This window comes from Anomaloglossus baeobatrachus, chromosome 1 (assembly GCF_048569485.1).
Source record: "Anomaloglossus baeobatrachus isolate aAnoBae1 chromosome 1, aAnoBae1.hap1, whole genome shotgun sequence".
Classification (NCBI taxonomy): Eukaryota; Metazoa; Chordata; class Amphibia; order Anura; family Aromobatidae; genus Anomaloglossus; species Anomaloglossus baeobatrachus.
Window position 1 is genome coordinate 836,120,690 of NC_134353.1, and position 13,040 is coordinate 836,133,729.

General features: G+C 44.7%; 1 protein-coding gene across 1 annotated transcript in view; it reads left to right on the plus strand.

Moving 5' to 3' along the window:
• Window positions 1-13,040, plus strand: part of EDIL3 (EGF like repeats and discoidin domains 3) — a 1,135,698-nt gene that overhangs the window by 414,477 nt on the left and 708,181 nt on the right. The gene's annotated exons all lie outside the window — the stretch shown is intronic.

A 13,040-nucleotide genomic window follows, 5' to 3' on the forward strand; every position in this document is an offset into this window, starting at 1 on the left:
AAAATATGGCGAAGCCCACGTCATTTTTTTGGTGGGCAAAAAACTTCTGCATGCAGTCCTGGATGGAGTATGCTGAGCCTTGTAGTTTTGCAGCTGCTGTCTGCTCTTCTCCATACAGACAGACAGCAGCTGCAGAACTACAAGGCTCAGCATACTCCATCCAGGACTGTATGCAGAAGTTTTTTGCCCCCTGAAAAAATTATGTGGCTTCGCCATATTTTTGTATGCTAGCCAGGTACAGCAGGCAGGTACGGCTGCCCCCAACCCCCAGTTGCCTATTTGTACCCGGCTGGGAACCAAAAATAAAGGGAAGCCCTTTTTTTATTATTTCATGAATTTCATGAAATAATTAGAAAACAAATGACGTAGGCTTTGCCCCATTTTTGTGTCCAGCCAGGTACAACTAGGCAGCTGGGATTGGAATCCGCACCACCGGTTGGCCTGAGCTTTCTGGGCCCCACTGCTGCGAATTGCAGTCTGCAGCCACCTCAGAAAATGGCATTTTCATAGAAGCGCCATCTTCTGGCGCTGTATCCAACTCTTCCAGCACCTGCCTGCTATACCTGGCTAGCATACAAAAATATGGCGAAGCTCACGTCCTTTTTTTGTAGCTTTTTGGCAAAAAAAAAAAAAAATGCTTCCCTGGATTTTCCATTGCCAGTGAAGGTAACACCAAGCAGTGGGGGTTAGCAGCCAGTAGCTGCTTGGATTACCCTTAGCTAGCAATACAAAAAATGCAGTGGGAGCTAACATATATTTTTTTTAATTATTTATTTAAATAACTAAAAATAAAATGGGCTTCCCTGTATTTTGATTGCTGGACATCACAGTGCTGTAAAAATAAATCTTTAAAAAAATGACGTAGCGCTCCGCGGTATTTTTGATTCTCAGCGCAGATAAAGCAGACAGCTATGGGTTGCCACCCCCATCTGCCTGCCGTTACCTTGGTTGGCAATCAAAATACAGGGAAGCCCATTAATTTTTTCTATTTAAAAAATAGTTAAAAAAAAAAAATTACGTTGGGTCCCCCCATTTTTGATAGCCAGCTAGGGTAAAGCAGACGGCTGTAGCCTGAAAACCACAGCTGGCAGCTTTACCGTGGTTGGGGATCCAATGTGGAGGTCCCCTCAGGCTCTTTTTTATAATTATTTTATAAATATTAATAATTACACAATAAAAGTAGGGGACCCCCCAAATTGGATCACCAGCCAAGGTAAAGCGGACAGCTGTGGTCTGGTATTCTCAGGGTGGGAAGGTCCATAGTTATTGGGCCTTCACAGCCTAAAAATAGCAGGCCACAGGCACCCCAGACGTGGCGCATCCACTAGATGCGCCAATCCTGGCGCTTCACCCCAGCTCATCCCGTGCCCTGGTGCAGTGGCAAACGGGGTAATAAATCGGGTTGATACTAGCTGTAAAGTCACCTGAGATCAAGCCCAGCAGTTTGTGATGTCATGGCGTCTATTAGATACCCAACATCATAAACTGTCAGTACTAACAAAAACAAAAAATCGACAAAAGAAATTTATTTGAAAAAACAGTCCCCAAAACATTTCCTCTTTCACCAATTTATTGTAAGAAAAAAAATAAAGGGGTCCCACGACGACTCTGGACCGTCTAGAATATGGGGGGGAGACACTCAGGGAACGTATCCCCCATTTTCTAGGAGTGCGGACCCTTCATGTGAGGAGTGTGGGTGCAATGAATCTGCACTCACTCTCCCCGGGTCCACAGCAGCAGAGTCCATGTCGTAATGGTTGCTACCAAAGCTGCAATGCCCTGCTCATGAGGTAAGGGCATGCCTAATCAGGAGAACTACTGTAGAGGAAGCTCTGCTCACTGGTATATAGGTGCTCAGAGGTAATAATAGATAAAATTAGTGAGTAACCTCGGCACTCTATATCTCCCAGACTAAGTCAGTAAGTCACAACGGATAGTAATGCAAAATCACTCTTTATTGGTCCGTATTAAGAAATTTTTTTTTTCATAAGCATATATGTTTTTGTCCAAAACAAGTTACAAATGACGTTTCGGCCTGAGCCTTCGTCAGATTGGACTTATCTGCATGTAATCATGAAAAATGACAATAATCAGTATCACATAAGAGTGAGAGAACAATAACATAAACTCGAACAATGTAGAGGTACAATTGGGATGCAGCAAAAAAATTGCAACACAGCAAGAAATGAAACACATGATACAAATGTCATAATACAGTACAAGGACAATATAGTAATGACAAATATGGGGTCAGAGTAGACTTAGACAGCTCTGGTACGAAAGAGATGTCAATCATAAAGTAACATGTGCAGTAGGTGTAGAGCTACACTATGCATGGCAGAGCTAATGGGTAGACCGACCATAGAAAAAGTAGAAAAAAAGTGGAGAAAAAAGTGGAGAAAAAGTGGAGAAAAAGTGGAGAAAAAGTGGAGAAAAAGTGGAGAAAAAGTGGAGATTAAGAGGAGAAAAAGTGGAGAAAAAAGTGGAGAAAAAGTGGAGAAAAAGTGGAGCATAAGTGGAGAAAAAGTGGAGAAAAAGTGGAGAAAAAGTGGAGAAAAAGTGGAGCATAAGAGGAGAAAAAGTGGAGAAAAAAGTGGAGAAAAAGTGGAGAAAAAGTGGAGCATAAGAGGAGAAAAAGTGGAGAAAAAGTGGAGCATAAGAGGAGAAAAAGTGGAGAAAAAGTGGAGAAAAAGTGGAGCATAAGAGGAGAAAAAGTGGAGATTAAGAGGAGAAAAAGTGGAGAAAAAGTGGAGCATAAGAGGAGAAAAAGTGGAGAAAAAGTGGAGAAAAAGTGGAGAAAAAGTGGAGAAAAAGTGGAGCATAAGAGGAGAAAAAGTGGAGATTAAGAGGAGAAAAAGTGGAGAAAAAGTGGAGAAAAAGTGGAGAAAAAGTGGAGCATAAGAGGAGAAAAAGTGGAGAAAAAAGTGGAGAAAAAGTGGAGAAAAAGTGGAGAAAAAGTGGAGATTAAGAGGAGAAAAAGTGGAGCATAAGAGGAGAAAAAGTGGAGAAAAAGTGGAGAAAAAGTGGAGAATAAGAGGAGAAAAAGTGGAGAAAAAGTGGAGAAAAAGTGGAGAATAAGAGGAGAAAAAGTGGAGAATAAGTGGAGAAAAAAATGGAGAAAAAGTGGAGAAAAAGTGGAGAAAAAGTGGAGAAAAAGTGGAGAAAAAGTGGAGAACAAGTGGAGAAAAAGTGGAGAAAAAGTGGAGCATAAGAGGAGAAAAAGTGGAGAAAAAAGTGGAGAAAAAGTGGAGAAAAAGTGGAGCATAAGAGGAGAAAAAGTGGAGATTAAGAGGAGAAAAAGTGGAGAAAAAGTGGAGCATAAGAGGAGAAAAAGTGGCGAAAAAGTGGAGAAAAAGTGGAGAAAAAGTGGAGCATAAGAGGAGAAAAAGTGGAGAAAAAAGTGGAGAAAAAGTGGAGAAAAAGTGGAGAAAAAGTGGAGATTAAGAGGAGAAAAAGTGGAGCATAAGAGGAGAAAAAGTGGAGAAAAAAGTGGAGAAAAAGTGGAGAAAGTGGAGAAAAAAATGGAGAAAAAGTGGAGAAAAAGTGGAGAAAAAGTGGAGAATAAGAGGAGAAAAAGTGGAGAAAAAGTGGAGAAAAAGTGGAGAATAAGAGGAGAAAAAGTGGAGAAAAAGTGGAGAATAAGAGGAGAAAAAGTGGAGAATAAGTGGAGAAAAAAATGGAGAAAAAGTGGAGAAAAAGTGGAGAAAAAGTGGAGATTAAGAGGAGAAAAAGTGGAGCATAAGAGGAGAAAAAGTGGAGAAAAAAGTGGAGAAAAAGTGGAGAAAGTGGAGAAAAAAATGGAGAAAAAGTGGAGAAAAAGTGGAGAAAAAGTGGAGAATAAGAGGAGAAAAAGTGGAGAAAAAGTGGAGAAAAAGTGGAGAATAAGAGGAGAAAAAGTGGAGAATAAGTGGAGAAAAAAATGGAGAAAAAGTGGAGAAAAAGTGGAGAGAAAGTGGAGAAAAAAATGGAGAAAAAGTGGAACACCCTTTGGTACCTTTCATGTGGCACTAAGGGGTGCTTAGCTTTGTATTTAGCCAAAAAAATGAAAAAAAAATGACATAGGGTTCCCCCTAGTTTTGTAGCCAGCTAGGGTAAAGCAGACGGCTGCAGCCTGCAGACCACAGCTGGCAACCTCACCTTGGCTGGTAATCCAAAACTGAGGGCACCCCACGCTGTTATTTTAAATTAAATAAATAATTGAAAAAAAAAAACATGTAGGGGTCCCCCAAAATTGGATCACCAGCCAAGGTAAAGCAGACAGCTGGGGCCTGATATTCTCAGACTAGGGAGGTCCATGGTTATTGGAATCTCCCCAGCCTAAAAATAGCAGGCCGCAGCCGCCCCAGAAGTGGCGCATCCATTAGATGCGCCAATCCTGGTGCTTCGCCCCAGCTCATCCCGCGCCCTGGTGCGGTGGCAAACGGGGTAATATTTGGGGTTAATACCAGATGTGTAATGTCACCTGGCATCAAGCCCTGGGGTTGGTGAGGTCAGGCGTCTATCAGATACCCGACATCACCAACCCAGTCAGTAATAAAAAAAAAATACACGACAAACACATTTTTATTTGAAAAAACACTCCCCAAAACATTCCCTCTTTAACCAATTTATTAGATTGAAAAACAAATCCAGGTCTGGTGTAATCCAAGGGGTTGCCATGACGATGCACACTGTCCCAGTCAATGAAGAGCAGGATGTTCCCCATTGGCTGGGAGAGCAATGCAGTGACCTGAGCTAACATCAATGGGTCAGCCCAGGTCACTGCAGGGGGGTGACAAGTGCTGCTGTCAGTGAGGTACATTACCTGCGCTGATCTCCAGCACTGCCGACAGCCCCTGTCACTGAGCTCAATGACCGCCCGGCGCCTTCACACCAAGTATCGCGAGAGGTCCGTGACGTCACCGCTAGTCAGTCTCGGGTCGGAAGCGATAGGTGATGTGACAAGCGGCGGCCATGGAGGACAGTGACAGCGCTGAGGTCGGGATGGCGGGACTTCATCACCGCAGGTAAGCCGAGCGAGCGAGCGAGGGGGGGGGGTGGATGTGTGTGTGTGTGTTTGTGTATGTGTGTGTATGTGTACATGCCGCGGGCAGGAGGGGGTGGAGCGAGCTGAGCGGGAAAGTGTGGGCTTCCTGCACGTAACTAACATAAACATCGGGTTACTAACCAAAGCGCTTTGCTTGGATACCCGATGTTTATCTTGGTTACCAGCTTGTGGCAGGCTGCCAGCGATGGCTCCTGCTCACTGTAGCTGTAAAAAGCCCTGCTTTTTGCTGCTAGAACCGTTCTCGAACGTATCTAGAACTATCGAGCTTTTAGCAAAAAGCTCGAGTTCTAGTTCGATCTCGAACAGCCCAAAAATCACTCGAGCCGCGAACTGGAGAACCACGAACCACGAACCGCGCTCAACTCTACTCCCGAGGTCTCGCACATGCCCAGTGGCACTATCACGGGACAGCACTGTGTAAAGCGTGACTGCTGGTGAGGTGATTGCGCAGGCGCGAGATTATGGGCCGCGCTGTGATTGTCATCAGCAGCGTCATCCAAGTATCCGCCCATAATCTCGTGCCCGCGCTTTTCCCTCTGCCGCCACCGTTATGCGCAAGCGCTGGCCATATGAACCCATGTCACCTATTACCGCAGGCGTGAGATTATGGGCGGGTACTTGGATGACGCTGCTGATGACAATCACAGCGCCGCCCATAATCTCGCGCCTGCGGTAATAGGTGACGTGGGTTCATATGGCCAGTGCTTGCGCATAATGGTGGCGGCAGAGGGAAAAGTGCGGGCACGAGATTAAGTCCCAGAAATTTCGAGCTCCCCCTGAAGTCCCGAAAGAGGGTCAAATGACATACAATAAACTGAATAGAACTAACTAAAAAACTAAATGGCTAAACTCAATGGAAAACAACAACCTCCTGTGGTGTGACAGTAATGGCCTTAATTACAGAACAAAAGACGGTGATTATAGGATGTTAGCTAAAATCCTTCAGGCCATTCGACCCGTCTCTGGGTTCCAAAGGTAGAAATGTTAAATGACCCCTCTCTGGGACTTCAAGTGTTAAAGCCTTCACACGTCAGTGATTCCGGCACGTATGACGCCATTTTTATACGTACGTGTGTCCATGTGTTCTGCATGGCGACAAGTCAGTTTTTCTCCGGCAACACTGATGTCACACGGACCGCACAGTAATGTGAACCCCATGACCCGTACCGGAGAAAACACGTGTCTGTGAAATAAAATGATTTTCTATACTCACCTGTCTCCAGCCCTGCTGTCTTCGGCGCTGCTGTCACTTGCTTCCCGGACCGCTCACTATGCTCAAGCATATTCACTGCACCGTGGACCTGGAAGTAACAGCGTGAGAGATAGCAGCATCGGGGACAGCAGCAGCGTGGACAGGTGAGTATAAAGTTCCTGCTCTCCATGTGCTAACCTTTGCAGCGTGTGATCACTGATGCCAAGTATTGACTGCCACAACCAAATAGATAGAGCTATTAAAACTAACAAAGGCAATATGGACTGTAACAACAGAGTAATGTTTTTTTTATTTTTTTATTTTATTAGACTTACTGCTGCCAGATACTTTTATTAAATTCTTGGATAACCTCTTAAAGGGGTTGTCCAGGCCTGACATATAGGTGACCTAACACTTTTCAACCACATCTGTCGGCTTTTCATCTCTATACACATTGGTCTTCAATATATCAGCACTTGACAATCCTGTAACAACAATAATGGATGCAGAAAACTTTCTTATACGCAGCTATGTGGTATAAAAGTTTAATCTTTGCTTTAGCCTTCAAGGAAAAAAGAAAGCTGACCTGAAAGCAAGGGTAAGGTATTCTGGCAACTCAACTTAGGCTTCAGACTGAACTATCAGCATGAGACCGCACTAAAACATATGCTTTCCTCGAGGCAGAAGAAAATTTCAAGATCTTTACCTGTATATTTCTAGTCATAGCAAATATTTCCATTAATATTATTAGCTTTATTTTAAGTGAATATTACAGCTTTACAATTTGTTTTGCTCTGTCCTGATACAGTGTCCGTTACCATTCTCCGTAGTTGCTGGTGTTCATTTTTAAACTGGGCACCTCTTACATCATGATGATGACGATGACCTGACCTCGCGCAAGCCCTAGTCATTAGGCCTCAAGTGTTGTCATGACGGGCATCATTATGATGTAAGAGCTGCCCACGATGCCGGGCTGATGATGCCAAGCACTGAAATGAAGCTTCTCCAATTGTGGACCATGCAAGAAACATTCCTGTTATAATCCATTAGAGATGCATATTTTAACTAAATAGGTTAACCAATGGGTGTTGAGAAACAATTATTCTAGTCCCTTAATGATTAGGAAAAAAGAAATTACTCTCCATAAACCCTAAATTTGCCATACTTACAAATTTGGGTAACCCATCAGAATAAGATGGGAACGACGAACACAACTTACCTGCACCCCGCCGGCAATGCGGAGGTAAGGAGGTGGGCGGGATATTACGTCCCGCTTATCTCCGCCCCTCCGCTTCTATTGGCCGGCCGCTGTGTGACGTCGCTGTGACGCCGAACGTCCCTCCCCCTTCAGGAAGAGGATGTTCGCCGCCCACAGCGACGTCGTCCGGGAGGTAAGTACGTGTGACGGGGGTTACCGACTTTGTGCACAACGGGCAACTAATTGCCCGTGATGCACAAACGATGGGGGCGGGTACAATCACTCATGCGATCGAACGATAGATCGTCCCGTGTGACGCCGGCATTAGGGTCTCTCTTCCTACATTATGCTGCTCTTAGATGAGGTAGCCAGAACATTTTGACAGCTTCCCTTTTAGAGAAGCAGGGAGAGAAGTTAGTTAGCATGTGAACACAGATGAGCATATGACGACTGATCAAACCTGCAAGCAAAGTCAAATCCTAACAGTGTGTATACCATACACTGTAAGGAGTTGACATTATTTAGTGCATGAAGAAGATTGACCCTGGTCTGAAAAAACCCTTAAATGATAATGCAAAATGACACATTGGAGAAAACTGTGCAGTGTAGCTGCATAATTGTTTACATCCGGCTACTGCCCAAGGCTAGTACAACTGATTGGCGAGGGTACAGAGTGTTGAAACCATAATGATACAATCTAAATCTGAGGGTTAGGTTATAAATGTAATTTACCCAGTGAAGCTCCTCAGTATTTCCACCTACTATGATTCCCCTTTCAGGGCTTTCTTTAACTGTGATGGCCCAAGAAATGCTCCCTCCCCTTACAGTATACCCTAAGGTGGGTTCTCCCAAAAAAGTAGAGTATGATGAGCCCAAGTGACTGTGAAAAAGATTGATGCCCCCAAAACACAGTATAAGGCTATGTGCGCACACTGCATCTTTGTGGCCACTAGAGATAAAAAATTGTTTAAAAGAACTGAAGTCCTCAGTGGTTGATACCTTTCAATGGCTAACTGAAAAGATGGTAATAATAGCAAGCTTTCGAGACTACTCATGTCTCTTCTTCAGGCTCAAAGGAGTCTGAAGAAGAGACCTGAGTAGTCTTGAAAGCTTGCTATTATTACCATCTTTTCAGTTAGCCATTAAAAGGTATCAACCACTGAGGACTTCAGTTCTTTCCTGCTGGAATGTGCGCTCCCTGTATGCTTGTCTGTGCAACACGTTGTCACCTACACCATTCTTACTAAAGGTTTTTCAGTGCTTTGTTATATGGGTGTCAGATCGCATTTTTTTCTCTTATATATTCTAGCTGGTGGATTACAGAACTGCTCCTTTAGCTCCTATACACTGAGTCCACAAATTTGTTTGAAGAACCCAGGTTGGGACTTTGCCTCATACCTCACTGTGCTCGATCGGCTTCCTAAGCTTCTCTCAGTTTGTGAACACCAAAAGCGGGGTGCTTATGGCTAAGGTAGTGGCCCTCGATAGTCCAAAGTTGTGGCAGTTCTAACCCCTGGAAGGGTGAGACTGTCACTTGAAACATCTCGTGCCCTTGCTGGAAATATACTATTTGCTGTTGTCTGTCGAGAATTCAATAAAGTCTTAGCAGAGCAGTTCCCTATCCCTGTGTTATCAGAGTGGTGTTCTGCCCACTGGGAAGGGGTATGAGTGTTCAATGGGATGAGCCCTGGGCCCTGCATTTTTTCTACAGACAGCCAGGTCAGCAGATGAGAGCACTTTGACCCTCAAGCCTCCTCAACCTATTTCTCTCATCTTGCACTGGATGTAGGAGCTTTTTCTGAAGACAAACCATCCCAGTATCACACACACAAAATCTTTGATCAGTGATACTAACTAGGTTTCTTGTGAGGTTTTTGCCGCTTCAGTTCTGGGAGAGTTCCCATGAAAGCTTTAGTTTCGGAAAATAAGAAGACTTCTTGTACTCAAGTGTCCCACTATTTTTATACCATGGTTTTAGTCAGGTTTCTCATCAGTAAAGTCGGGTCATTGTATGAAGTGACTGCGGTATGACTATTGCTATTACTAACTGTAATGATTCTGTGTAAGGGGCTGTTATTTCTATCATTCACAGGCACTCCTTAGTGTAAAGAGAATTGCAAGCATAAGATATGTGTCTTTTTTATTGATTGTTGTCATGTTTTTGTTGATTTTCTTTCCACCACTGGACCTTTGTGAGATATTACTGAACACATAGCACATTGATTTCAATATTCCAATACATCTAGCAGAGTAACGTTTGCAGTTCCACTCTTATAATTTTAGTATTTGAAAAAATACACTAACTTTTTATACTGTATATCCATTCTATCATTTTGCCTGCTAAACCTTAAAGGAAATCTGGCACCATGTTTGAACTATCTAACCTATTAATATGGGCATACAGCTTATAAAATGCTGAAAATAGTCATACTTGTATGCCTTATATCAGATGGCTTCTTGCTGAAAAATCATTTTTTATTCCTTTACGTAAACAAGCTCTTCCAGGCTATGGGGCTGATGCTGCCCCCTCCCTTCATTAGCCCAGCTGTCTTCTCACATCAGCGTCACTGTGTCCCAGAGACATCTGCTTCTCATCCTGAAAACCTTTGCCTTGCAATTTCTGATGGTGTGGCACCATGCAGCTTCAGGTGCCACAGGGTACTGTGCCTCACCCGAGGTGCAGTATTCATCTCGGATATGGAGGAGGTTGTCACCGGTAAACAACCAACAACACACTCAACCAACACATAACATGGGAGCTCTTCCACTGGGACTGGGCTAGGGTAAATGCTGGGGTGGCCATCACGACGCTTGGGACTTGCCCGCTAGTTCAGCAACCCAGAAGGCGGGGCACCAAAAAGGGAAGTGAGGAGCCATCACACACACAAAGCAATCAGAAGTTAGCTCCGGGCGCAGCAGGCGCCAGGTCACACTCAGGAGGAGATAAGCAAAGGCATGGACGTGGTCTGGAGCTGGAAGCTCAACCTGGGTTCTTAGGAAAGAAGGGGATCCCAGGGTTCGCGGGGAGTGGAGAAGGTACCCGTGACCCGTTCCATGGCCCAGGAGCTGGGGTGGAGGGAAACCATCAAAAGGTGACGCACAGAAGGAAACACCAGCCTCAACCTCCGAAGCATCAGAGATCAGCTGAAGTCCATCACAGTGCAGCCTGGTACTCAAACGGCGGTGTGCCTCCAGTGAGTAAAGAACTTGAACTGCATCCTCTAAGTCGTTCCATTACTGTCGGCGCTCTCACCATCGTGCCCCTGCGCCATAGGTTACTACTACTCCCAACATCATCCCTGGGGCTAGCTCTACCTTTGGAGAGCTGCAGCACCCGAGCTGCGTCATCATCTGCACCAGAGGAGAGAGACTTTCCACAGCGGTGGCTAATATTTGGCCGCACACCACAAACAACTACCCCTTTCATCCCCATTCCTAGCTTTATTGACACCACCGGGGTCACGGACCGGGCAAGGCCACCGCGGTAACCCAGGAGCAGCATCGCAACCCAGTGACGGGTAACCCCAGAACCCGTGGGCGCGTCAATGGTACACTTCATTGTTCTGCCCTCCTATGGCCTTAGGCTTCATGTTCCTTCTGCACAGGTGCTGGCGATCCCTGTTACTTCCTCTCACAGTATCTGTGATCTTCAGCACCTGCACAGAAGGAACATAAAGCCTATGCCCAATGGATGGCGGAATAATACAGTTTAATGTAGAAAATTGATTTCAGGAAAACAAGCAGAAATCTCTGGGACACAGTGACACTGATGTGAGAAGACAGCTGGGCTAATGAAGGGTGGAGGCGGAGTTATCTTCCTGGCAGCATCCACCTCATAGCCTGGAAGAACTCTTCATCCTAAAGGAACAAAAGATGATTTTTCAGCAATAAGCCATCTGATATGGTAGGACTATTTTCAGCAATCTATAACCTGTATGCCCATATTAATAGGATAAATAGCTCAACTATGGTGACAGGTTTTCTTTAACGTAGACCAGCATCTTATAAAGACAGATACACTGATTCCAGCGATGCATCACTTACTTTTCTGGGTGCTGCAGTTTTGATTAAAAACCTTTTAACTACTGCAGGTCTAGCAGTGCTCTGAATACTGAACTCTTTTTACCCCTTCCCCCTGATTGGCCTCTTTCTGTGTACACCAGGGTTCCCCAACTCCAGTCCTCGAGGGCCACCAACAGTGCATGTTTTCAGGATTTCCTTAGCATTGCATGGGTGTTGGAATAATCAACTGTGCAGGTGATTAAATTATCACATGTGCAATACTAAGGAAATCCTGAAAACATGCACTGTTGGCGGCCCTTGAGGACTGGAATTGGGGACCCATGGTGTACACTGTCCATAGTCAAAGATCACTACATGATAGCAGGTTTACGAGTCCACTAGTGATAACTTCCTGCTGATAAAGTGGGGATTTTGTAAAAATTACTGTAATGAGCTCAGTAAGTGACAGTCCTGAAATCAGCGCCTCTGTCTCCACGTTCTGCTGCTCTCAGATAAGGTAGAAAACATCTAGTGACAGATTCCTTTTAGTAAGTTTGAAAAAAAGACAGATCCATTTAGATTGACATGTAAAGGAAAAGTGTTTATTTATAGCAAGGCAAAAATCACACATGGAAAAGCACTACCTGCCCCACTTTAAGGTAAAGATTCCTTCCAGACTCCAAATATGGAAAATAAAACTAGAGATATTCAAGTGAACTTATTATATTCTACTTGAACGTTACAAAAATCTGTATTCTCCAGAATACACATTTTGCGCTTGCTCACACCGGTGTACAATACAGACTAGTGCAATGTGAGAAAATCTCGCTTTAAACTCGGAACAATGATAGTCAATGTTTCAGGTCAGATCTGCAAGTTTTTTCTCAGCTCAAATCGGACTTAAGCCCACTTTACACGTTGCAATTAGTTGTACAATCGCATTTGCGATGTGACACGCCCAGGTTGCATACGGGATCTTGAGATTTCACGTTGGTCGTTCATTTGCTGTCACACGTGCGTTAGTAGTCTATGTTAAATTGGTCAATTTTGTGTGCGATCCTTTAGATCATGTGTTCTGTGACGTATGCATTGGGCACCTTTTTTTTTTTTTTATTTATTGACTTGCCAAGCGTGTGTAATGTGTAGGGATGCTTTTTAACTATGTCATCTGCCGTTCAGCTCTGCTACATGGCCGCTGACAGCAGCCACAGACAGCCATGTAGCAGAGCTGAATGGCATATGACAGCAGACACAGACAGAGCCGCACTGTCAGAATGAACTCGGGTGAACTTCACCCGACTTCATTGTCATGCTGCGGCTCTGTCTGTGTCGCGTCCTGATTAGCGGTCACCTGTGAAGGGCGCACCGGTGACTGCTAATCTCCTAAGTGACTGAAGTTAGCAGCCCTCTCTCATACTCACCGATCCCCGGCGCTGCACGGCATTCACACTGCTCCGGCGGCTTTTACTGTTTTGAAAAAGCCGGCCGCCCATTAAACAATCTCGTATTCCCTGCTTTCCACGCCCACCGGCGCCTGTGATTGGTTACAGTGAGACACGCCCCCCACGCTGAGTGACAGGTGTCACACTGCACCCAATCAC